This window comes from Salvelinus fontinalis, chromosome 7 (genome assembly GCF_029448725.1).
Source record: "Salvelinus fontinalis isolate EN_2023a chromosome 7, ASM2944872v1, whole genome shotgun sequence".
Lineage (NCBI taxonomy): Eukaryota > Metazoa > Chordata > Actinopteri > Salmoniformes > Salmonidae > Salvelinus > Salvelinus fontinalis.
In genome coordinates, this window is record NC_074671.1 from 69,172,367 (window position 1) to 69,200,042 (window position 27,676).

Here is a 27,676-nt window from a genome sequence, read left to right on the forward strand (position 1 = left end):
AAATGTAATGAATAGAGCTGAAGTGCTTCCTTATTCTACATATCACTCTGCTCTACAGCATGTATTTCTATCTGAAATCTACAACGTATTAAATCCAGCTGCCTCTCTGAACACTTGAGTTGCGAACTGCTTTGGCTCACCACAAAGGCAGGTGTCGTTTCTGGCTCCCATTGACCCAGTCCCAAACTGAAACACATACATGTACTGTGTAAGCATCCCAAATGGCACCCTATTCTCTATATGTAGTGCACTACTTTTGACCAGAGCCCTATGAAGTAGTGCACTACTTTTGACCAGAGCCCTATGAAGAAGTGCACTACTTTTGACCAGAGCCCTATAAGGTTTCATTTGGGATGCACACCTAACGTAAATAGCTTCATGTCTTGTGTTGTTTTTACATGATCAAGCTGGTGTTTCAGTTGTGCTAGTATGCTGCTGTCAAGGGGGAATATGCCTGTGGCCAGCTGGCATGGGTACACATGTTTTCTGTTTAAGGAGAGGGAGAGTCAATCTGCTCCAACCCCCACATTCCCCCAAATCCTACAGTGCCAGTCTTGGCACGGGCACCAGACATGGTGTGGCTGGGATCCCATGAGGGAAGACAGGAGCAGCTGCTCCCTTGATAAATCCAGTTCCCCTCTTTCCCTCGCTCTTTCTCCCGATATCCTCTCTCCTCCTCACCCCCATCTCCTCTCTCCCCTCCACATCTCTCTCACTCACTCCTCAACCAGTGCCGCACCCCTCCCTGTAAGCAGAGCAATGCAATGTAGCTACTCACAGAAGCCCATCCATCCTCTTACATGTAGATCCCCACCTGTGTGTGTGTGTGTGTGCGAGAACCTGCAACCGTTGGTTGCATACAAATGAATGCGCCACTACTGATGTAATTACGGCATTTGAACGCAGTGGGAGGGGTCAGAGAGACCGACATCTCTTTGCATTGTCACTAGGGCTCAAGGCACAGTGCACAAGGGATTTATTTATACGGTTCATTTGCCACGAACAGGTAAGGGAAATACGATATTGAATTTATTCAATTTAAAGGCAAAGCATGGTTAATTATGTTTTAATTACATTTAAATGAATTGCACTTTCAACACACTTGATTTAGTTTAGATTTTAAAAAGTTTGATGTTCTCCAAATCACTGAAAGCATTGAAGGTGGCTTCTAATCCGAGTTGTTGCGCATTTAAGAAAGGAATGTGTTAAATTGTTTGTGCTATATCCTAGTTAAAAATGAGAACCTTGTTTGTTAACTTGGTAAGAATACTAGTGGATTTTACCTTTGAGAAGGAACCAGGTTTGCACATCAGCCTCACCCTTAGGAGAGAAAGGCTTAGTCGGCATGTCCATTTCTCTGCTTTTTTTGCTACCATATCGTTTTACTTTTTTTTTTTTTTTAAAGACCTCACACCTTTAAGTGTTTATTTGTCTCATAAAAATGCGTAATAAAAAGCCCGTTAGTATATTTGTTGGTCAACGTGTGAGCGCTCCGGGGCTGCGGGCTATGCCCATTGTTCAGGTCCACCATGCATGGTGCTGAAACGGTGCGGGGGCTGCTCTGGCGGATAACTGCAGTAACCTCCCCAGCCTGCTATAGCCTACTCTCTGCCTAATCACAGATTTGAACTAGGCCTACGGTTTTATATGGCAATTTAGGCCTATTGGTGATATCTTTGTTATTCGTTGTTTATTGTTTATTCACTATTCATGACGTATAGGCAGGAGCAGTGTTGTAGATCTGATTTGAACGGAGTCTTGGAGCTACACCGGTAGATACAGGAGGCCTGCAGGGTTGTCCTACTTACAGCATTCAGCACTGCAGTGGAAACCAATGCCCCACAAACCCCGTCAATATGCTTTGCAATTGTTAACAATGAAAGAGGCGGGGCCATTTTTTAATTATGACGTTTCACAGCAATAGACAATATCAAGCATCTGAAAAAACTCTCAGATCTGAGAGCTTCTGAAAAAGCACACCCAGACAAATATTTCTGCATTGCCAGGTGCCAACCCTAGACAGCAGCTAGTCTCCTCAGAGTATTGATGTAAAAAGGAAACCTACAACATACAGTATAGCTAGTTTACAGGACATATTCAAAACGTATTTATTAAAAAACACACCTATTTTCCCTCTAAATACTGGGCAGTGCCTAGAGCCCTTAGTTGATATAATGTTATGTGAATCAAATAGCAGCATTGGACATAATTATATTTCCAATATTGAGACAATTCCACATTATTACATTGTGATTCTGTGCTCTTTGTGAATCCCCCTGTAACAGGCCAGTGTCTGCAGCCAGTACAGCTAATAGATGAAAACCTCTATACCTCAGTTTGATGTCATGACACTTTACAGTAGATACTGATCTCATGCGGTCTCTGATTCCATTACTCTGGCCTGACTGGAGTCTGATTGAAGTGCTATAGTGCTGCTATGCATTCTCTGATCCAAACGCCTGGTCTTTACATCTTGATGGAGTACGGGGACGTTTGAGTTCCCATGTCTGGATGTGAGAACTTTCCTGTGTATAATATAGGGTCTGTGGGGATTTAATGTCCACATAAAACATTCTGTATTGTATAGTAGGATATTATGGTACACATACGGTATAGGCCTGCCTACTGATCAATACCTCTGTAAAACATGGATGTGTTATGGGAACCAAATTAAATGAAAACGCTGTGAATGTTACTGTGTGAATACTGTAGATGTTACAGTACAGTATAGATGATGAAACAAAGGGGGATGAATCATCAAATAAACATTGATCAGTAATACACAATATGGTTTGAGACCCAGAAACAGCTTGGACCTAGCCTGGTTAAACTAGCCTTCAGTCTGTTAACCAGGCTACCTTTGACCCCCTACGCTAGTAACACTCCCCCTCAATGTCTTCAATCTAGAGATTAGCGGGTGCTCAGTCCAAGCCAAATGTGGCTTGACAAAGTACATTAGGGCGTACACACTGGGCGTGTGTATCCGGTCCCCCATCCCTCCTGTATTATTCTATCAGCCTAGATTGGGGTAACTGTAATCACAGGAACGGTAATTGAAATGACCTTAATCACAACCTTGAGCGGTACTCTGACTGAGCCCTGAGGAGCCCCAACGGCAGTTCAGTTTCAATCTTCTCCACACTTTGCTGTTGCAAGCCTGGGAAACTGAGTCTGTATCGAGTGCCACGTGGGAAATGGATACACATCAGCTCTGGTTATGTCAAACATGCACACTTGGCTCGGGAGACTTCATTTTCCAGGGTAGAAGTTTTGTTTGGATTGAAAAACCATTCATAGGTCTATTTGTACTGTAGGAGTTTGCAAACAGACTTGACACTAATGTGCATTTAGCTTTTGTCATGCGGATTGGGAATAGTGGCTTGCAGTGCCAAAGTGAGAGGTATCAGGTGTGTTTGATGAGAGAGAGCCCACATGCAGGCAGGGTTGTTGGCTAACTCCAACCAGACCTACTGTACACTGACAGAGGGAGATACTTCAGCCACATTACACTGTTGAGTCTATCATCAATGGACTTTTCTAACTGTGAGGACCTCTAGTAAGACACTGTGCAGTCGTGTGTGTGTGTGTGTGTGTGTGTGTGTGTGTGTGTGTGTGTGTGTGTGTGTGTGTGTGTGTGTGTGTGTGTGTGTGTGTGTGTGTGTGTGTGTGTGTGTGTGTGTGTGTGTGTGTGTGTGTGTGTGTGTGTGTGTGTGTGTGTGTGTGTGTGTGAACATGGCCTCTCTACAGGTGTCTAATGAGAGGTGGCTGTGGGGTGGTTTAATGTGTGATTAAGTCTCAGGGTGTCTGAGCTGTCTGTGGAGTCTAAGCTAATTCTCACACGTCTAACAGACCAGCCGGTCTACTGACCTCCAGCTAGGACGGACACACACACACACACACACACACACACACACACACACACACACACACACACACACACACACACGATATGGCTGTGCATGACATGCATATTGTTGTACTCTACATACCCAAACATTGTGTCCTACTGTAGGCTCTAGGCCCTGGTCAAAAGTAGTGCACTGTATAGCGCAGGGGTATTCAACTCTTACCCTATGAGGTCCGGAGCCTGCTGGTTTTCTGTTCTACCTGATCATTTATTGCATCCACTTAGTGTCCCAGGTCTTAATCAGTCTCTGATTAAACAGGAACAATGAAAAAACATAGTGGGACTGTCTTGGAGGTCCAGAGTTGAGTTTGAGGGGTATAGGGAATAGGGAATAGGAAGCCAGTTAGACCGCAGACAGAGTCAGGGCTAAGACCCTGGCTGTGAGTGACCAAGACTCTCCTCTCCCAAGAAGCCACTCTGCCCAATCACTCCTGACAGCCCACGTCACAGTGCATCACAGAGCTGTCCCCTTCTCATATCACAGAGGACAAACACTAGGACACACACTAGGACACACACTAGGACACTCTCTAGGCGACACACTCCCATTTAGGGCACTTCGAACCACGTCAACACCCTTCAAATCTATCTACATGCAGAATGCTCTTTATGATAGGATAGAATAGGATACACTTGAGGAACATAGTCTTAGACACACTGAATAGAGCACTTACCAAAATAAAGACTGTCAATTACACAATCACCTGTAAATTACACAATCAACTGTCAATTACACAATCACCTGTAAATTACACAATCACCTGTAAATTACACAATCACCTGTAAATTACACACAACTGTAAATTACACACTCAACATCTACACACAGTACATATATTACCCATTACCAATGTCATATTACCCATTACCAATGTCATATTACCCGTTACCAATGTCATATTACCTGTTACCAATGTCATATTACCTGTTACCAATGTCATATTACCTGTTACCAATGTCATATTACCCATTACCAATGTCATATTACCCATTACCAATGTCATATTACCTGTTACCAATGTCATATTACCCATTACCAATGTCATATTACCTGTTACCAATGTCATATTACCCGTTACCAATGTCATATTACCCATTACCAATGTCATATTACCTGTTACCAATGTCATATTACCTGTTACCAATGTCATATTACCCGTTACCAATGTCATATTACCCGTTACCAATGTCATATTACCCGTTACCAATGTCATATTACCCGTTACCAATGTCATATTACCCGTTACCAATGTCATATTACCCGTTACCAATGTCATACTACCCATTACCAATGTCATATTACCTGTTTCCAATGTCATTTTACCTGTTACCAATGTCATATTACCCATTACCAATGTCATGTTACCTGTTTCCAATGTCATATTACCTGTTTCCAATGTCATATTACCTGTTACCAATGTCATAATACCTGTTTCCAATGTCATATTACCCATTACCAATGTCATATTACCTGTTTCCAATGTCATATTACCTGTTACCAATGTCATATTACCCGTTACCAATGTCATATTACCTGTTTCCAATGTCATATTACCCGTTACCAATGTCATACGACCTGTTTCCAATGTCATATTACCTGTTTCCAATGTCATATTACCCGTTACCAATGTCATACGACCTGTTTCCAATGTCATATTACCTGTTACCAATGTCATATTACCCGTTACCAATGTCATATTACCTGTTTCCAATGTCATATTACCCATTACCAATGTCATATTACCTGTTACCAATGTCATATTACCCATTACCAATGTCATATTACCCATTACCAATGTCATATTACCTGTTACCAATGTCATATTACCTGTTACCAATGTCATATTACCTGTTACCAATGTCATATTACCTGTTACCAATGTCATATTACCTGTTACCAATGTCATATTACCCATTACCAATGTCATATTACCCATTACCAATGTCATATTACCTGTTACCAATGTCATATTACCCATTACCAATGTCATATTACCTGTTACCAATGTCATATTACCCATTATCAATGTCATATTACCTGTTACCAATGTCATATTTCCTGTTACCAATGTCATATTACCCGTTACCAATGTCATATTACCCGTTACCAATGTCATATTACCCGTTACCAATGTCATATTACCCGTTACCAATGTCATATTACCCGTTACCAATGTCATATTACCCATTACCAATGTCATATTACCCATTACCAATGTCATGTTACCTGTTTCCAATGTCATATTACCTGTTTCCAATGTCATATTACCTGTTACCAATGTCATAATACCTGTTTCCAATGTCATATTACCCATTACCAATGTCATGTTACCTGTTTCCAATGTCATATTACCTGTTTCCAATGTCATATTACCTGTTACCAATGTCATAATACCTGTTTCCAATGTCATATTACCCATTACCAATGTCATATTACCTGTTACCAATGTCATATTACCCATTACCAATGTCATATTACCCATTACCAATGTCATATTACCCATTACCAATGTCATATTACCCATTACCAATGTCATGTTACCTGTTTCCAATGTCATATTACCCATTACCAATATCATATTACCCATTACCAATGTCATATTACCCATTACCAATGTCATGTTACCTGTTTCCAATGTCATATTACCCGTTACCAATGTCATATTACCCATTACCAATGTCATATTACCCATTACCAATGTCATATTACCCATTACCAATGTCATATTACCCATTACCAATGTCATATTACCCATTACCAATGTCATATAGGTCTTGTACAACCACATGCATGTACCACCTGTTTATGAAAACATCTCTCAAATGCAGAAACACTATTCTTGTTTACAATTGTGTCACAGGGTTGTGTGGGCCTTAAAGGACGATGTACTGTATAACCTACTGGGCCCTATAGGACGATGTACTGTATAACCTACTGGGCCCTATAGGACGATGTACTGTATAACCTACTGGGCCCTAAAGGACGATGTACTGTATAACCTACTGGGCCCTAAAGGACGATGTACTGTATAACCTACTGGGCCCTATAGGACGATGTACTGTATAACCTACTGGGCCCTATAGGACGATGTACTGTATAACCTACTGGGCCCTATAGGACGATGTACTGTATAACCTACTGGGCCCTATAGGACGATGTACTGTATAACCTACTGGGCCCTATAGGACGATGTACTGTATAACCTACTGGGCCCTAAAGGACGATGTACTGTATGTCCTACTGGGCCCTATAGGACGATGTACTGTATAACCTACTGGGCCCTATAGGACAATGTACTGTATGTCTTACTGGGCCCTATAGGACGATGTACTGTATAACCTACTGGGCCCTAAAGGACGATGTACTGTATAACCTACTGGGCCCTATAGGACGATGTACTGTATAACCTACTGGGCCCTATAGGACGATGTACTGTATAACCTACTGGGCCCTATAGGACGATGTACTGTAAGTCCTACTGGGTTCTATAGGACGATGTACTGTATGTCCTACTGGGTTCTATAGGACGATGTACTGTATGTCCTACTGGGCCCTATAGGACGATGTACTGTATGTCCTACTGGGTTCTATAGGAGGATGTACTGTATGTCCTACTGGGTTCTATAGGACGATGTACTGTATGTCCTACTGGGCCCTATAGGACGATGTACTGTCTAACCTACTGGGCCCTATAGGACGATGTACTGTATAACCTACTGGGCCCTATAGGACGATGTACTGTATAACCTACTGGGCCCTATAGGACGATGTACTGTATGTCCTACTGGGTTCTATAGGACGATGTACTGTATAACCTACTGGGCCGTATAGGACGATGTACTGTATGTCCTACTGGGTTCTATAGGACGATGTACAGTATGTCCTACTGGGTTCTATAGGAGGATGTACTGTATGTCCTACTGGGCCCTATAGGACAATGTACTGTATGTCCTACTGGGCCCTATAGGACAATGTACTGTATAACCTACTGGGCCCTATAGGACGATGTACTGTATGTCCTACTGGGCCCTATAGGACGATGTACTGTATGTCCTACTGGGCCCTAAAGGACGATGTACTGTATGTCCTACTGGGCCCTATAGGACGATGTACTGTATAACCTACTGGGCCCTATAGGACGATGTACTGTATAACCTACTAGGCCCTATAGGACGATGTACTGTATGTCCTACTGGGCCCTATAGGACGATGTACTGTATAACCTACTGGGCCCTATAGGACGATGTACTGTATGTCCTACTGGGCCCTATAGGACGATGTACTGTATGTCCTACTGGGCCCTATAGGACGATGTACTGTATGTCCTACTGGGCCCTATAGGACGATGTACTGTATGTCCTACTGGGGTCTATAGGAGGATGTACTGTATGTCCTACTGGGTTCTATAGGACGATGTACTGTATAACCTACTGGGCCCTATAGGACGATGTACTGTATGTCCTACTGGGTTCTATAGGAGGATGTACTGTATGTCCTACTGGGTTCTATAGGACGATGTACTGTATGTCCTACTGGGGTCTATAGGACGATGTACTGTATGTCATACTGGGTCCTATAGGAGGATGTACTGTATGTCCTACTGGGTTCTATAGGAGGATGTACTGTATGTCCTACTGTGGATTTATCTTTGTGATGTCTCCTACTTTGTGATGACATCCTCTGTGGCTTCGGTGTGTCCTCCTTCCAGACCTCTCCGTTAGAGCACAAACATGCAGACAACTGCTCATTAACACATTCTTCACACTATGTGTTTCTATTTTAGGAACTGGCTCCTCTAGACTCTCATCAAGAAAACACACGGAGAGGAGAGTGATAGGACAGGAGGAGAGAAGAGGAGAAGAGGAGAGTGATAGGACAGGAGGAGAGGAGAGGAGAAGAGGAGAGTGATAGGACAGGAGTAGAGGAGAGGAGAAAAGGAGAGTGATAGGACAGGAGTAGAGGAGAGGAGAAGAGAAGAGGAGAGTGATAGGACAGGAGTAGAGGAGAGGAGAAGAGGAGAGTGATAGGACAGGAGTAGAGGAGAGGAGAAGAGGAGAGTGATAGGACAGGAGTAGAGGAGAGGAGAAGAGGAGAGTGATAGGACAGGAGTAGAGGAGAGGAGAAGAGGAGCGTGATAGGACAGGAGGAGAGAAGAGGAGAAGAGAAGTGATAGGACAGGAGGAGAGGAGGAGAGAAGAGGAGAGTAATAGGACAGGAGTAGAGGAGAAGAGGAGAGTGATAGGACAGGAGGAGAGGAGAAGAGAAGAGTGATAGGACAGGAGGAGAGGAGAAGAGAAGAGGAGAGTGATAGGACAGGAGGAGAGGAGAAGAGGAGAGTGATAGGACAGGAGGAGAGGAGAAGAGAAGAGGAGCGTGATAGGACAGGAGGAGAGGAGAAGAGAAGAGGAGAGTGATAGGACAGGAGGAGAGGAGAGGAGAAGAGGAGAGTTATAAGACAGGAGTAGAGGAGAGGAGAAGAGGAGCGTGATAGGACAGGAGGAGAGGAGAAGAGAAGAGGAGAGTGACAGCAGAGAGAGAGAGGAGAAGGAGAGTAACAGGAGGTCCCGTCTTGGTCCTGCTAGTGCCCCCAGTCCACTGGTGGGTAAGAAACCGCTAATGAGTCTAGCTCCCAGGATCTCTGGCCCCAGGCCCTGCTGTTAGTTAGCCTGGTGTAAATAGACTACTGTTAGCCATTCAGCCTTTATGGCTTCCAGATGTTGGAGGCTAAACAGCGCCGCTTATTTTCGCTGACCCTCTGCTACAGTCCACAGACAGCAGTAAATATCCTGCTTGGGCAAGATGTGGAAAGCGGCTGGCCTCTCATTCAACAGTGAATGAACCCCTTTGTTGGTCGTCCCCACATTGTTCACTATATCACTCATATCGAGTTTCGCAACCACTTGATAGGCAATGTCATGCTTTTTATGTGTGAATGTGTTTTTTGGTAAAATGTTGTGGAAAGGTTTGGGGGAAACCAGCGTGCAACATGGAAATAATTCCTTCCTGTCGACTCCCTGGGGATTGGGGACTCTCTGTAAATTTCTGCCCAAGAGTCCTGCACTTCCCAATACCTCATGATGAAGACCTCTCATCTGTGTGTGTGTGTGCGAGTGTGTGTGCGCGTGTGTGCGTCCGTGCGTGTGTGAGAAGCCCTAATTGGGTGGAAGTGCACAGAGAGTCCCTCTATTAAGCCAGTGTGAAACACAGGACCAGATGGGAGAGTCTGAATACACTGCAACTTTACATGACATTCCTGCAGGCTTTCTATAAGACCGTTTTAACACAGCAGCTGTGTGTGTGTGTGTGTGTGTGTGTGTGTGTGTGTGTGTGTGTGTGTGTGTGTGTGTGTGTGTGTGTGTGTGTGTGTGTGTGTGTGTGTGTGTGTGTGTGTGTGTGTGTGTGTGTGTCTCCCCTTTGGATGCTGCCAGGTTGGCTTATTATGCAATTGGGCGTACAAAATAAGTATTGTGGGACTTGTAAGGAGTTGTTTCCTGGACACTCCAATACACAGGCTCTCACACTCTCATCTTGGCACCAGACTGGCCTGCACCCTTATTAGTAGTAGTACGGTAGTCAGCCCTCCACTCTGTATTGGCATGTCCTCCTCTAGCTACAACCCCCTGATCTCTGTAAAGTGTTGACTGCCTAGTGCCCAGTGTCCCCCACAAGGGTCTCCCTCACCACGACAACGCATGCCATGGAAACAAGAGCCTTGAGGGATCAGCCCTTTGAGGCTTACTCAATCTATAGGGCCTCTGTGTATCTCTGTCTGGATATATAGGGCCTCTGTGTATCACTGTCTTTATATGTAGGGCCTCTGTGTATCTTTGTCTGGATATATATGGTCTCTGTGTATCTCTGTCTGGATATATAGGGTCTCTGTGTAGCTCTGTCTGGATATATAGGGTCTCTGTGTATCTCTGTCTGGATATATAGGGACTCTGTGTATCTCTGTCGGGATATAAAGGGTCTCTGTGTATCTCCGTCTGGATCTATAGGGTCTCTGTGTATCACTGTCTGGATCTATAGGGTCTCTGTGTATCACTGTCTGGATCTATAGGGTCTCTGTGTATCTCTGTCTGGATATGTAGGGTCTCTGTGTATCTCTGTCTGGATATATAGGGTCCCTGTGTATCTCTGTCTGGATATATAGGGTCTCTGTGTATCTCTGTCTGGATCTATAGGGTCTCTGTGTATCTCTGTCTGGATATATAGGGTCTCTGTGTATCTCTGTCTGGATATATAGGGTCTCTGTGTATCTCTGTCTGGATATATTGGCTTTTGCAGTGACCGTGTCGAGACAGAGGTTGGTTTACAGAGCCTGCGGCGCTGTGGGCTTTTGCAGTGACCGTGTCGAGACAGGGGTTGGTTTACAGAGCCTGCGGCGCTGTGGGCTTTTGCAGTGACCGTGTCGAGACAGGGTTTGGTTTACAGAGCCTGCGGCGCTGTGGGCTTTTGCAGTGACCGTGTCGAGACAGGGGTTGGTTTACAGAGCCTGCGGCGCTGTGGGCTTTTGCAGTGACCGTGTCGAGACAGGGGTTGGTTTACAGAGCCTGCGGCGCTGTGGGCTTTTGCAGTGACCGTGTCGAGACAGGGGTTGGTTTACAGAGCCTGCGGCGCTGTGGGCTTTTGCAGTGACCGTGTCGAGACAGGGGTTGGTTTACAGAGCCTGCGGCGCTGTGGGCTTTTGCAGTGACCGTGTCGAGACAGGGGTTGGTTTACAGAGCCTGCGGCGCTGTGGGCTTTTGCAGTGACCGTGTCGAGACAGGGGTTGGTTTACAGAGCCTGCGGCGCTGTGGGCTTTTGCAGTGACCGTGTCGAGACAGGGGTTGGTTTACAGAGCCTGCGGCGCTGTGGGCTTTTGCAGTGACCGTGTCGAGACAGGGGTTGGTTTACAGAGCCTGCGGCGCTGTGGGCTTTTGCAGTGACCGTGTCGAGACAGGGGTTGGTTTACAGAGCCTGCGGCGCTGTGGGCTTTTGCAGTGACCGTGTCGAGACAGGGGTTGGTTTACAGAGCCTGCGGCGCTGTGGGCTTTTGCAGTGACCGTGTCGAGACAGGGGTTGGGTTACAGAGCCTGCGGCGCTGTGGGCTTTTGCAGTGACCGTGTCGAGACAGAGGTTGGTTTACAGAGCCTGCGGCGCTGTGGGCTTTTGCAGTGACCGTGTCGAGACAGAGGTTGGTTTACAGAGCCTGCGGCGCTGTGGGCTTTTGCAGTGACCGTGTCGAGACAGAGGTTGGTTTACAGAGCCTGCTGCGCTGTGGGCTTTTGCAGTGACCGTGTCGAGACAGAGGTTGGTTTACAGAGCCTGCGGCGCTGTGGGCTTTTGCAGTGACCGTGTCGAGACAGAGGTTGGTTTACAGAGCCTGCGGCGCTGTGGGCTTTTGCAGTGACCGTGTCGAGACAGAGGTTGGTTTACAGAGCCTGCGGCGCTGTGGGCTTTTGCAGTGACCGTGTCGAGACAGAGGTTGGTTTACAGAGCCTGCGGCGCTGTGGGCTTTTGCAGAGGTTGGTTTACAGAGCCTGGGGCGCTGTAGGCTTTTGCAGTGACCGTGTCGAGACAGAGGTTGGTTTACAGAGCCTGCGGCGCTGTGCTGTCCATTACATGTAACAATGTGACTATTTAGTCACTGTGTCCTTTTTCTACCCAGTGTACCAAGGACATACTCAAAAGTCTGTTGTCTCTTGACGGCAATAGTTAAAGATTTGGAAGAAGGCTTCGATGACAGAAAGATAGCCTTATTACAGTGTATCTGAGGAATGTATAAAAGCAGATTTCCTAAAAGCATTTCTCAAGGTACTCACAGCACAAATATATCTCACCATTGTTGTTGTTGGGTTGTGTCTGCTTTGATTCGCCACACCCTTACTGTCTGTCTCTGTGATGTATGATGTATCATGGTGTGTGCGGTGACAGAGTTGGACTTCAAAGCTGCTCAGGCTGCCACTGGTATGTGGTCTGATGTGATCAGCATTGCTGTCATGCCTAGCCAGTAGTTAGCTAGCTTTGATGAGCTAGCTAGCACTCCTGAGGTAGGCGTCGGCCACAGATATGGATACATTAGCCTACATACAGTGTGTTGTTTTGATGTTACGTCGCTGTGCTCGCTGTACAATGTGTAGGCTACATGGCTCTCATGACAGGTGTGTTGTGCTTTCAGGGTGTGGATCTAAGAGCAAAACACTTTGCCAAAGATGCATTTCTAGTCTGATACCATATCTGTTTCTAGCCTGGGACCATATCTGTTTCTAGTCTGATACCATATATGTTTCTAGTCTGGTACCATATCTGTTTCTAGCCTGGGACCTTGTCTGTTTCTAGTCTGGTACCATATCTGTTTCTAGTCTGATACCATATCTGTTTCTAGCCTGGGACCTTGTCTGTTTCTAGTCTGGGACCATATCTGTTTCTAGTCTGGTACCATATCTGTTTCTAGCCTGGGACCTTGTCTGTTTCTAGTCTGGTACCATATCTGTTTCTAGCCTGGGACCATATCTGTTTCTAGCCTGGTACCATATCTGTTTCTAGCCTGGGACCATATCTGTTTCTAGTCTGGTACCATATCTGTTTCTAGTCTGGTACCATATCTGGTTCTAGCCTGGTACAATATCTGTTTCTAGCCTGGTACCATATCTGTTTCTAGCCTGGGACCTTGTCTGTTTCTAGTCTGGTACCATATCTGTTTCTAGCCTGGGACCTTGTCTGTTTCTAGTCTGGTACCATATCTGTTTCTAGCCTGGGACCATATCTGTTTCTAGTCTGGTACCATATCTGTTTCTAGTCTGGTACCATATCTGGTTCTAGCCTGGTACAATATTTGTTTCTAGTCTGGGACCTTGTCTGTTTCTAGTCTGGGACCTTGTCTGTCACTAACCTGGGACCATATCTATTTCTAGCCTGATACCATATCTGTTTCTAGCCTGATACCATGTCTGTTTCTAGCCTGATACCATATCTGTTTCTAGCCTGATACCATATCTGTTTCTAGCCTGATACCATATCTGTTTCTAGCCTGGGACCATATCTGTTTCTAGCCTGATACCATATCTGTTTCTAGTCTGGTACCATATCTGTATCTAGCCTGATACCATATCTGTTTCTAGCCTGGGACCATATCTGTTTCTAGCCTGGTACCATATCTGTTTCTAGCCTGGTACCATGTCTGTTTGTGCTGTATATCCAACTCCTATGGTCATGGGCATTTACAACAAGTTGGCGATACAGCACAAAGAGATCTGGGACCAGGCTATGGTCTCTGCAGTCCTCTACAACCCACCACTTCTTCTCATGTAATTGATAAACACAAATTGGGCTTCTCTGAAGACTCTCTGGGCTGACCTATCACCGACAGTGTTTTTGAACAGGGGCACCACTACCAGGGGCCCCCCAAGGCTCTGTCTTCAGTCCTACCCTCATTCACATGCTAATCTCAGGCCATCTGCTCCATGCTCTAGGGCCCACATGACAGCCCCCTTTCCCACTCCACTCTCACCTCTCACAATACTGGAGCTGTCTTTCAGAATGACCTCTCACAATACTGGAGCTGTCTTTCAGAATGACCTCTCACAATACTGGAGCTGTCTTTCAGGATGACCTCTCACAATACTGGAGCTGTCTTTCAAGATGACTTCTCACAATACTGGAGCTGTCTTTCAGAATGACTTCTCACAATACTGGAGCTGTCTTTCAGGATGACCCCTCACAATACTGGAGCTGTCTTTCAGAATGACCTCTCACAATACTGCCGCTGTCTTTCAGAATGACCTCTCACAATACTGGAGCTGTCTTTCAGAATGACCTCTCACAATACTGGAGCTGTCTTTCGGGATGATCTCTCACGATACTGGAGCTGTCTTTCAGGATGACCCCTCACAATACTGTAGCTGTCTTTCAGGATGACCATACACAATTCTGGAGCTGTCTTTCGGGATTACCCCTCACAATACTGTAGCTGTCTTTCAGGATTACCCCTCACAATACTGGAGCTGTCTTTCAGGATTACCCCTCACAATACTGGAGCTGTCTTTCAGGATTACCCCTCACAATACTGTAGCTGTCTTTCAGGATTACCCCTCACAATACTGGAGCTGTCTTTCAGGATTACCCCTCACAATACTGGAGCTGTCTTTCAGGATTACCCCTCACAATACTGGAGCTGTCTTTCAGGATGACCTCTCACGATACTGGAGCTCACTACTACATTGCTTAATGACCCCTCACCTCTACCCTGCTCTGCACTGGAGTGTCAGCCGCTGTTAGCCAGGGTGTTAGCGGGGCAATTAAAAAATGTGGTGTCCGAGGTACTGCTGCTAGCATTAGCTTAGCTATGAGTTGTGCTCCCCCTCTTTTGGAGTGAGCATGCTTTTCTCTGTTTCTCCCAGACATCCACTGTCGCTCTGCCTCTGTCTGTCTAGCCAACAACTAAGGAAATGCAGTAAATAAATAAATATAGTCATTTAGCAGCTGTTTTTATTCAATGCGGCTTACAGAACTGTCGACATACCAGTGTATAGCTATCTGTAATATTTTAACTCAAGCTTATATGTTTCCATGCCAAGGCCAACTATTTCCTGTGTGGAGAGAGACTGCAGCATCACCAGACATGTGAATCAGGCTTGACCCAAAACATGAAGGAAAGAGCTAGAAGATTTTTCTCTGCATTCATATCTGAGCTAATGAAAACATACACAGTCTCAGTCACACACACACACACACACACACACACACACACACACACACACACACACACACACACACACACACACACACACACACACACACACACACACACACACACACACACACACACACACACACACACACACACACACACACACACACACACACACACACACACACACACAACCCCAGTTGGTCCTGCCCAGCATCATTCCCCTCAGTCTGCAGTAGTGATGAGTTGAGTCAGTGTGACAGAGCCATGGAAAGAGGATGTCACATGGGTTCATTCCTGGTGCCGCGTCCCTCAGTGGTTGACGACTGACGCACCACCAGCACTATCTGTCTGTCTCTTTCTATGTCTCTGTCTGTCTCTTTATCTATATATCTGTCTGTCTTTTCATAGGTGATTGACACAAAGTGGAGGAGATAGAACTCAGCCACAAGCTAGCTATCCTAACTTTCTTTGTGTTTCACTTTTGGCCTTGGTTATTTAGCCTTTATAAAGATTAGGTTAGATAATGTAACTCGATACCGCAAGGTCAGAGGTTAAGAACTATTCATAGCAAGGAATGACATTCCACTTTCTTGAAGTCATTCTGCTTCCAACAGCACAGAGGATGTTGCGGTGTGTTGGCAAGGGAGATGGACATGTGCTTCACAGAGCCTGAGAGATTGCTGTCATCATTGATGCAGACTGCAGAGGAGTCTCTCTTCCCCCACTCTCCTTTTTACTGTCACACCCTCACTCTACCTCCCTTCTTCTTCCTCTCTCCTTCTGTCTTTCTCTCCTCCTCCTCTGTCTGTTTCTCTCTCTCTCTTCCTTTATCTCCCTCTCGCTCACTTTCTAACTGGTTGTAAACAAAGTCCCAATAACAACTATGATTGTCTTGCCTTGGGTCTGATATAAACCGGATTTGTGGTAGCCATGGTTACTGGGTCGTTCAGTTACATGGAGACAAAGTTGGCGTTGACTTGTATTGTAGCTCATCACCGCAGAGTTGTGCAAGTCTAGAAACAGACAACCAGCAAACCCAAGTATAATGTATTTGGTTGACAAAGACTGAGAATTTATTCATATTTTATTAAAATATAGTTTATAGTAGTTCACATCTACAGTATATGGGGTTAATATTTGTTGACTAGATCACATTGATCATTGTTCATAATGGACTATTCAAAATCCTGACCTGTGATTGGCTCCTCACTTTCACTATAAATAGTGACCTTGTACTTGAACCACATTAGTACAGGAAATGATTAGTGTTAAGGTACGGTATGTGCTGAACACACAAACACACACACACTCTGCTAGGTCTGACATATGTAGGACAACTGTCATATTCCTTTGAGGATGACCTATAGATCTTCACATCCACTTCCTTCCAGCGAGTGGAAAATCCAATAGCCTCTCACTCTGATTTAATACACACTGCTCATTTCAAGGTACAACTATTACCCAGTGGTGGGGTCTCCCAGTGGTTGAAGTGGTCTTTGCTTTTTAGACCGTCAATCGATCAAGGATGTAGTAGCCCATATCTTGCATAATGACATGCTTGTTATTAGAAATATTTGGAAGGGGTCATTTGTATGTCAGGGTGGCCATGGTGAAAGTGCCTTGATTGAGAATTTTCATTGGTTGCATTGGGTATGCTACCGTCTCTTATGCCCGAAAAGAACATCAGAACTGGCATTATTCACCACAAACTGGAAGAAGCTTTTTCCTTTAACGAGTCAGACAAGAAAGATATACTGCTCTCCCGGGAACCTGCCCAGATCTCCGTCATTTGCGCGAAGAAAGTTTTAAGTAAGAATTTCACGTTAAGGTCTACACTTGAATTCGGCGCCTGTGACAAATCAAGTTTGATTTGATTTGTTTGTGGAGGCATGAGACTATGTATGTGTGTGCGAGCGTGTGTGTGGCATCCTCTACAGGGCAGTAAAAGTCCTTTGCAGCTGTCTGCTGGGCTGATGACTTCCAGAGACTTTACAGCTGTCTCTAACCTCTGTCTGCTGGGCTGATGACTTCCAGAGGCTTTACAGCTGTCTTTAACCTCTGTCTGCTGGGCTGATGACTTCCAGAGGCTTTACAGCTGTCTCTAACCTCTGTCTGCTGGGCTGATGACTTCCAGAGACTTTACAGCTGTCTCTAACCTCTGTCTGCTGGGCTGATGACTTCCAGAGACTTTACAGCTGTCTCTAACCTCTGTCTGCTGGGCTGATGACTTCCAGAGACTTTACAGCTGTCTTTAACCTCTGTCTGCTGGGCTGATGACTACCAGAGACTTTACAGCTGTCTCTAACCTCTGTCTGCTGGGCTGATGACTTCCAGAGACTTTACAGCTGTCTCTAACCTCTGTCTGCTGGGCTGATGACTTCCAGAGACTTTACAGCTGTCTCTAACCTCTGTCTGCTGGGCTGATGACTTCCAGAGGCTTTACAGCTGTCTCTAACCTCTGTCTGCTGGGCTGATGACTTCCAGAGGCTTTACAGCTGTCTCTAACCTCTGTCTGCTGGGCTGATGACTTCCAGAGGCTTTACAGCTGTCTCTAACCTCTGTCTGCTGGGCTGATGACTTCCAGAGACTTTACAGCTGTCTTTAACCTCTGTCTGCTGGGCTGATGACTACCAGAGACTTTACAGCTGTCTCTAACCTCTGTCTGCTGGGCTGATGACTTCCAGAGGCTTTACAGCTGTCTCTAACCTCTGTCTGCTGGGCTGATGACTTCCAGAGACGTCCTCTTCTCTCAGTTACAGTGACACAAGTCCTCACTGCTCTAGATCTGTGATTCATTATCTGCTAAACCTCACACTCCCTTTAGTAATGAACCAATGGCTGATGAGAAGATGAACACTTTCTTCCCTATGAGACACTGACCAATTGGTCCCGCGTAGCTCAGTTGGTAGAGCATGGTGCTTTTTAGGCCAAAGGTCGTGGATTGAATTCCGTCTGGGGCCACCCATATAAAAAATGTATACATGCATGACTGTAATTCGCTTTGGAAATATAGGACATATATTATTATTTGACAAAAGACTAATCAGTGTGAGATATTGATCTGACAGATCTGACATGCCGACCAATTGACCAGGGGGTGTTGAAAAACAGTGTTGTGGTCCTTCCTCCAGTTATGCCCAGTGTGTGTCCACAATTATTCAGGTCCTGGAACCTCAAGCTTGGGTACTAATGTGGACCAGATGGGGCCGTGGGAGAGCCCCACAGGAAAGACTTAGCAGAGACAACATGACAACATGCCTCCTACAAATTACACCTATTAACCCCCCACGCTAAAGACATACTCCATCCATCTCTGCTGCATGTTAGGCTTCTTACATGTGTTTACAACCAGGGTCGTTCCAGAGCTTCTTACTTATGTTTACAACCAGGGTCGTTCCAGAGCTTCTTACTTATGTTTACAACCAGGGTCGTTCCAGAGCTTCTTACATGAGTTTACAACCAGGGTCGTTCCAGAGCTTCTTACATTAGTTTACAACCAGGGTCGTTCTAGAGCTTCTTACATTAGTTTACAACCAGGGTCGTTCCAGAGCTTCTTACATTAGTTTACAACCAGGGTCGTTCCAGAGCTTCTTACATGTGTTTACAACCAGGGTCGTTCCAGAGCTTCTTACTTGTGTTTACAACCAGGGTCGTTCCAGAGCTTCTTACATGAGTTTACAATCAGGGTCGTTCCAGTGCTTCTTACTTATGTTTACAACCAGGGTCGTTCCAGAGCTTCTTACATGAGTTTACAACCAGGGTCGTTCCAGTGCTTCTTACTTATGTTTACAACCAGGGTCGTTCCAGGGCTTCTTACATTAGTTTACAACCAGGGTCGTTCCAGGGCTTCTTACATTAGTTTACAACCAGGGTCGTTCCAGAGCTTCTTACATTAGTTTACAACCAGGGTCGTTCCAGAGCTTCTTACATGTGTTTACAACCAGGGTCGTTCCAGAGCTTCTTACATGTGTTTACAACCAGGGTTGTTCCAGGGCTTCTGACATGAGTTTACAACCAGGGTCGTTCCAGTCTGTTTTCTTTCTTTTCTTACCCAATGAGCAGATAGGAAGGCACAGTTCTGAAGGGACATTTGTAGCTTTGAATTGTAGCAATGACTCGTCATTTTTCTATTTGTTTTGTTTTTCTGGAATCACATTTAATAAGCAGTTGGCTGTAGTTATCTGTTCTGAAAGATCAGGGACTGCTGCATACGCTGACTATCTGTGTGTGTATCACACATAGTCTAACGCCACTACTAATTTGAGTCTCCCTGTACAGTGAGTCATTGGTAGTGCATCTGTTCTGGGGTAGTATGAGCTAAACTAACCAGTTCTGGGGTAGTGTCAGCTAAACTAACCAGTTCTGGGGCAGTGTCAGCTAAACTAACCTGTTCTGGGGTAGTGTCAGCTAAACTAACCTATTCTGGGGCAGTGTCAGCTAAACTAACCAGTTCTGGGGCAGTCTCAGCTAAACTAACCTATTCTGGGGCAGTGTCAGCTAAACTAACCTGTTCTGGGGTAGTCTCAGGTCAGGCAGTGTTTCTCTGTGAGAAAGTGATGTTGCTGTTTTTCCATTGGCCTGCATGGACTCTGAGTCATCTGGAATCCTCTTGATGGTCTACAGTAGCCTGTGTTTTAGGGACACTTCAAAGCCCATGGGCTACATCCGGTGGTTGGCGTAAAACGTGCACACGTGGGAGTACACACGGACACGCACACACACACCACATGCACCATTTCAAACCCACAGACGTGTGTGCATATACACACACACACATACGCACTGGCAGGCACACGCCCTAACACATATTATGCTAGTTTATGAAACTCCAAAAAAACAGTTGAACGCTCTCTTCCCCCTCTCTCCCCCTTTCTCTTCCCCCTTTCTGCATCACCCTTCTCCCTCCTCCTTGTCATAAACATGACCCCTCTCTACACTTCCGCTCCCCTTCCAAATCCCTCTGCCTCTGTTCTAAATGGGCCTCTCAGAGGCAGATTTCCCATATGAGGAGTTTCCTGTCTGCTGCCTGTATCAGAAGGAGAATGAGGGAATGACATGGGAATGATAGAAAAGGCGGGAGAGAGGGAGACAGACACGGTCTATGGACTCCTCATCCAGCAGCTCACTCCCTAGTGTGTGTGTTAGAAAGAGAGAGTCAGGACGCTCCCATAATTCCATTCAGTGGCAGTCTATGGGTCTCTGCCAGTCCTACAGTTGAATAAGTAATGCATCCCTAATGGCACCCTAGGCCCAATGTAGTGTACCCCATAGACTCTGGTCTAAAGTAGTGTACCCCATAGACTCTGGTCTAAAGTAGTGTACCTCGTAGACTCTGGTCTAAAGTAGTGTACCTCATAGACTCTGGTGTAAAGTAGTGCACTCTATATAGGGAATAGGGTACCATTTGGGATATTGAAGGATTGAAATTGGCAACAGTCAGTCTTGTCATTGCGGCTCTAGATTTGTGTTAACAGCTTCACCCCATGTGCTTGGCCAATGAGTGTATTTGCTGTGTGTTCTTGGCTAGGGACAGGACAGAGAATTTTTTATTTGTTTTTCATGTTGACTGTTAGGGATGCAGCAGAGCAGAGCACTCTCTACCTACCTATCACTCTCTACCTACCTATCACTCTCTACCTACCTATCCCTCTCTACCTACCTATCCCTCTCTACCTACCTATCCCTCTCTACCTACCTATCACTCTCTACCTACCTATCACTCTCTACCTACCTTTCACTCTCTACCTACCTATCCCTCTCTACCTACCTATCCCTCTCTACCTACCTATCACTCTCTACCTACCTATCCCTCTCTACCTACCTATCCCTCTCTACCTACCTATCACTCTCTACCTACCTTTCACTCTCTACCTACCTATCCCTCTCTACCTACCTATCCCTCTCTACCTACCTATCCCTCTCTACCTACCTATCACTCTCTACCTACCTTTCACTCTCTACCTACCTATCCCTCTCTACCTACCTATCACTCTCTACCTACCTATCACTCTCTACCTACCTATCACTCTCTACCTACCTATCCCTCTCTACCTACCTTTCACTCTCTACCTACCTATCACTCTCTACCTACCTATCCCTCTCTACCTACCTATCACTCTCTACCTACCTATCACTCTCTACCTACCTATCCCTCTCTACCTACCTATCACTCTCTACCTACCTTTCACTCTCTACCTACCTATCACTCTCTACCTACCTATTACTCTCTACCTACCTTTCACTCTCTACCTACCTATCACTGTCTACCTACATATCACTCTCTACCTACCTATCACTCTCTACCTACCTTTCACTCTCTACCTACCTATCACTGTCTACCTACCTATCACTCTCTACCTACCTATCCCTCTCTACCTACCTATCACTCTCTACCTACCTATCACTCTCTACCTACCTTTCACTCTCTACCTACCTATCACTCTCTACCTACCTATCCCTCTCTACCTACCTATCCCTCTCTACCTACCTTTCACTCTCTACCTACCTATCCCTCTCTACCTACCTATCCCTCTCTACCTACCTTTCACTCTCTACCTACCTATCACTCTCTACCTACCTATCACTCTCTACCTACCTATTACTCTCTACCTACCTTTCACTCTCTACCTACCTATCACTGTCTACCTACATATCACTCTCTACCTACCTATCACTCTCTACCTACCTATCACTCTCTACCTACCTATCACTGTCTACCTACCTATCACTCTCTACCTACCTATCCCTCTCTACCTACCTATCACTCTCTACCTACCTATCACTCTCTACCTACCTTTCACTCTCTACCTACCTATCACTCTCTACCTACCTATCCCTCTCTACCTACCTATCCCTCTCTACCTACCTTTCCCTCTCTACCTATCTATCCCTCTCTACCTACCTATCCCTCTCTACCTATCTATCACTCTCTACCTACCTATCCCTCTCTACCTACCTATCACTCTCTACCTACCTATCACTCTCTACCTACCTTTCACTCTCTACCTACCTATCACTCTCTACCTACCTATCCCTCTCTACCTACCTTTCACTCTCTACCTACCTATCACTCTCTACCTACATATCACTCTCTACCTACCTATCACTCTCTACCTACCTATCCCTCTCTACCTACCTTTCACTCTCTACCTACCTATCCCTCTCTACCTACCTATCCCTCTCTACCTACCTTTCACTCTCTACCTACCTTTCACTCTCTACCTACCTATCACTGTCTACCTACATATCACTCTCTACCTACCTATCACTCTCTACCTACCTATCACTCTCTACCTACCTATCACTCTCTACCTACCTATCACTCTCTACCTACTTACCTATCCTTCTCTACCTACCTATCTAGGGCTAGGTACAGGGCTAGGGTACAGGGCTTGGGTTCAAGGCTGGGGCTAGGGTACAGGACTGGGGTACAGGGCTAGGGTTCAAGGCTGGGTCTAGGGTACAGGGCTGGGGTACATGGCTGGGGTACAGGGCTGGTGCTTTGGGCTTAGTACAGATCACAACCCCATCTCACCACAGGGTCTCTGACCCTCTGACTATCTTCATATTATATCCCTGAGATTCAAACCCTTTAGGACAACTTACACTTTGTTTTGGTATGCTTTGTTGACCTCTGAAAACCAGGAAGAGATTTTAAAATGGAATTAAATATGGAAGGTTCATTTTTACTCATCATTCATTTTTACACATCTCTGCAAATTTTGATTTCATTTTTAGTCATCCAAATGGCATTAGTAAGTAGCCTGTATCCATCCCCAAAGGATCGAACCAAATGGAGGATTGTAGGAGAGACGCTGGTGATGGCCAGCCTGACCAAAGCATCGACTGTGGGCTGTATGAGTAGGAAGCAAATCAAGGAATCCCCTTTTACTAGGTGATCCTAATGAGTCAATCCTCAGTCATTAGCTAGCAGGCATCAGTCTTATTGCGGCTGAGTCTGTATGACTCGTTGAAGGGCTAGTTCACTCAAACCTATTGGTTTCCTTACCCTGTAAATCTGTGGACAAGGTATGACAGCAGTCCATGCTTAGGCCGTGTGGGACGTCATTGTAAATAAGAATTTGTTCTTAACTGACTTGCCTAGTTAAATTAAATAAAAAATAAAAATGCTTTGGTTTAGTTTCTCTTGCACTGTTTGCACAAGTGACTTTGTTGAGCTTTACAGTCAATTTTAGATACTTTTGGATGATTTGGACATGATGTGTGGAACATGCTAATATTTAGGTGAACTATCCCTTTAAGAGGCCTGACCAATGTCCATGGCCTTGACCATGACTAATGAGTTGGGAATACAGGGAGATGTCAGTGTCTGTCAATATCCAGACCCGTGTCTTTTAGTTGATCAGTCCTCTGATTTAACGTGAATGTCCGTTACACTGGTGCTGGAGGTTCCCTGTAGCAACGTGTTATGAGGTATCCCTTGCTCTGTTTCCCAGGCTACAGTTTGGGGAGGAACTGTCTAGTGCCTGGGATTACGCTCTGAGTGGCACAATAGCAGTATTCACATTTCTTACATGGCAATATTGGCACTCTAAACCACAGTCATTCAGACACCCGTTTCTTTTCCTACCCCCCAGCCCTCCAGCCCCCCAGCCCCCCAGCCCTCCAGCCCTCCAGCCCCCCAGCCCCCCAGCCCCCCAGCCCTCCAGCCCTCCAGCCCTCCAGCCCTCCAGCCCCCCAGCCCCCCAGCCCTCCAGCCCCCCAGCCCTCCAGCCCTCCAGCCCCCCAGCCCCCCAGCCCTCCAGCCCTCCAGCCCTCCAGCCCTGCACAGCTAGATTAGATTCTAAAGGGAATCCATAAAGTAGCCTTGCTGCTCCGCTGAGCTTCAGTTCCACTGCTGGTTCCATGTTGGTCAGTGGGGCCTCTGTGATGCGTGGGGTCAGTGGGGCCTCTGTGATGCGTGGGGCTAGTGGGGCCTCTGTGATGCGTGGGGCCAGTGGGGCCTCTGTGATGCGTGGGGTCAGTGGGGCCTCTGTGATGCGTGGGGCCAGTGGGGCCTCTGTGATGCGTGGGGCCAGTGGGGCCTCTGTGATGCGTGGGGCCAGTGGGGCCTCTGTGATGCGTGGGGCCAGTGGGGCCTCTGTGATGTGTGGGGTCAGTGGGGCCTCTGTGATGCGTGGGGCCAGTGGGGCCTCTGTGATGCGTGGGGCCAGTGGGGCCTCTGTGATGCGTGGGGCCAGTGGGGCCTCTGTGATGCGTGGGGCCAGTGGGGCCTCTGTGATGATGTGGTCCAGGAAGGCTTCATACAGTAGGACTACCCAGGCAGACAGACCTATGTGCAGCCAGAAAGGTGCCAGAGGAACAGCTGGTGTCAGTGGTTATGGAGAGATGGAGGATGGATAGGCTCATCCCTACAGGTGAAGAGGGATGGTTTGACAAAAGGTGTAACAGGAAATAAGTGTTGGAGAGGAACTGTAAACTGAATGGCTTAGACAGCACTCTTTACATCAGACATCTTCCCTACCACTCCTAACCATGTTCAAACAATGTCAACAGTATAGAATGGAAGGAGGGTTAGGTGCTGTATGTATGAGTCATCATGTGGTCGAAGAAATAGTCACATGCTCACCAATGTTGTTTGGCTTGTCTTTGTTTAATCTGTAATACATATCTGGATGATTCAGAAAACGATCATCTAGTTTAATTAAGATTATATGATCTGCTCCTTTAATCCAGATCACAGTGTTGACTTCAATTTGACTGTCTCTATCACCCCCTGCACCCTCCAATCCTGCCAATGGGATTACCTTTTAATTTGAGATTAGCCTGGGGCTCAGCAATGGGATTTGAGCCCATAATAAACCCCTGAACACCATAGAAATTCATGTATGTCTCTTTCAGAGATGCTTCTTCTGAGACCCCTATGAACCATTTAGCATGTGCTACAACACCTTCAGGCTAAAACCACTAGCCTAGTCGCTAACTAGCTGCTAACACACTGAGCTAACATTGAATAATGTGTTTGTCTAGGGCTAAAGCGGAGCAGATGCCAAGTGCTGGTGGGTAAATAAAGTGTGAAGACCTAATATGCAGGGTGGTGGCTGCAGCCGGTCTCTGCCTGTCTGTTGACAATGTGGGAGCAGATTGGCGCTGTGCAACAGCTGCTTCCCCTGTGGCTGCTGAGGGAGATTAGCTGCTAGCAGCTACGCTAACTCACTAGGAACATGGCTTAGCGTTAGCTTAGCGTTAGCACTTAGCTGCTGCAGCAGGTTCTAATCAAGGCTGGCATGGGTCTGCTCAGAGGCGGTGTTGACAGGACTTTGTCTGCACCTCACTGGGGTTTCCTTAACCCTTTCACCCCTTTACCCCTTTAACTCACTGAGTTAGTCCATAGGGAGAGGTGGGGGATCATTCCTTTCTGCTGGGATAGGACTACTGCCATATGAGGCTTAAGCAGCATTTGTATTAGGATGTTTGCTGTAGAATTGTCGTGTAGACCATTGTTAAAGTCGCGTGTTTTCACTCCATCACTATTGTTTTTGGGCATGAAGAGGATGATGACCTGAAGTTCTGAGACAGTGACATGTTTATTAGAGAGTTAGGCTGAGGTTGGTCCTGGTCCACTGTCCTGGTCTGTCCTGGTCCACTGTATTGGTCCACTGTCCTGGTCCACTGTACTGGTCCACTGTCCTGGTCCCCTGTCCCGGTCTATCCTGGCTGTCCTAGTCTGTCCTGGTCTGTCCTGGTCCACTGTACTGGTCCACTGTCCTGGTCTGTCCTGGTCCACTGTATTGGTCCACTGTCCTGGTCCACTGTACTGGTCCACTGTCCTGGTCCCCTGTCCCGGTCTATCCTGGCTGTCCTAGTCTGTCCTGGTCTGTCCTGGTCCACTATCCTGGTCTGTCCTGGCTGTCCTGCTCTGTCCTGGTCCACTGTCCTGGCCCACTATCCTGGTCTGTCCTGGTCCACTATCCTGGTCTGTCCTGGTCTTGAACAACCACTTACTATGTCAGGATGGGAGGGAAATAGAAGGAGGAAGGGAGAGGGAGCAAACTATACCATCCTCTCTCTCTCTCTCCTCCCTCCTTTTTCCATAGTCCTCCTTCCCTCTCCCTTATCTTGGTCCACGCCACTCGCTTGGGCATCACAACATTGTGGTATGAATAGGAGATGAGGGAGAGAGGGAGCACGCTCTACTTAAACTCCTTAAGAAATGGATCGGTGCTACTGTTTCTATGGACACACTCCTTAAGAAATGGATCGGTGCTACTGTTTCTATGGACACACTCCTTAACAAATGGATCGGTGCTACTGTTTCTATGGACACACTCCTTAACAAATGGATCGGTGCTACTGTTTCAATGGACACACTCCTTAACAAATGAATATGTGATATGGTTTCTATGGACAAACTCCTTAAGAAATGAATATGTGATATGGTTTCTACTTCAAACTCCTTAAGAAATGGATATGTGATATGGTTTCTATGGACAAACTCCTTAAGAAATGAATATGTGATATGGTTTCTACTTCAAACTCCTTAAGAAATGGATATGTGATATGGTTTCTACTTCAAACTCCTTAAGAAATGGATATGTGATATGGTTTCTACTTCAAACTCCTTAAGAAATGGATATGTGATATGGTTTCTACTTCAAACTCCTTAAGAAATGGATATGTGATATGGTTTCTATGGACAAACTCCTTAAGAAATGGATATGTGATATAGTTTCTATGGACAAACTCCTTAAGAAATGGATATGTGATATGGTTTCTACTTCAAACTCCTTAAGAAATGGATATGTGATATGGTTTCTATGGACAAACTCCTTAAGAAATGGATATGTGATATGGTTTCTATGGACAAACTCCTTAAGAAATTAATATCATAGCAACTAGCTGTTGTTCAACTGTAAGCCGCCAACACCGGGTCACAATGTCACATACAGTATCTCTACTGCAGAGATTCCACTGCATCTCATTGTGTGGTATGAGGTTAGTGTAATGGGAGGAGGATTTCAGCAGGCTGTATTAGTAGTATTAGCAGTGTGCTACTGCAGATTCTACAGTCCTCTCTTTCGCTCTCTGTCTGTGTGGTTCCACAGTCCTCTCTTTCTCTCTGTCTGTGTGGTTC

General features: G+C 45.9%; 1 protein-coding gene across 17 annotated transcripts in view; it reads left to right on the forward strand.

Annotated features, from left to right (window-relative positions):
* Positions 1-761: 761 nt before the first annotated feature.
* LOC129860041 (microtubule-associated protein 2-like) overlaps positions 762-27,676 on the forward strand; it is a 95,459-nt gene continuing 68,544 nt past the window's right edge. For 6 of the 17 annotated variants that reach the window (XM_055930380.1, XM_055930381.1, XM_055930382.1 and 3 more), the window contains exon 1: positions 767-1,006. The gene's annotated coding sequence lies outside the window, so the exon portion shown is untranslated. Of the gene's footprint in view, positions 1,007-9,475; positions 9,511-27,676 lie in introns of those variants that run through there. The other 11 variants (XM_055930369.1, XM_055930376.1, XM_055930374.1 and 8 more) reach the window with 5 other exon arrangements.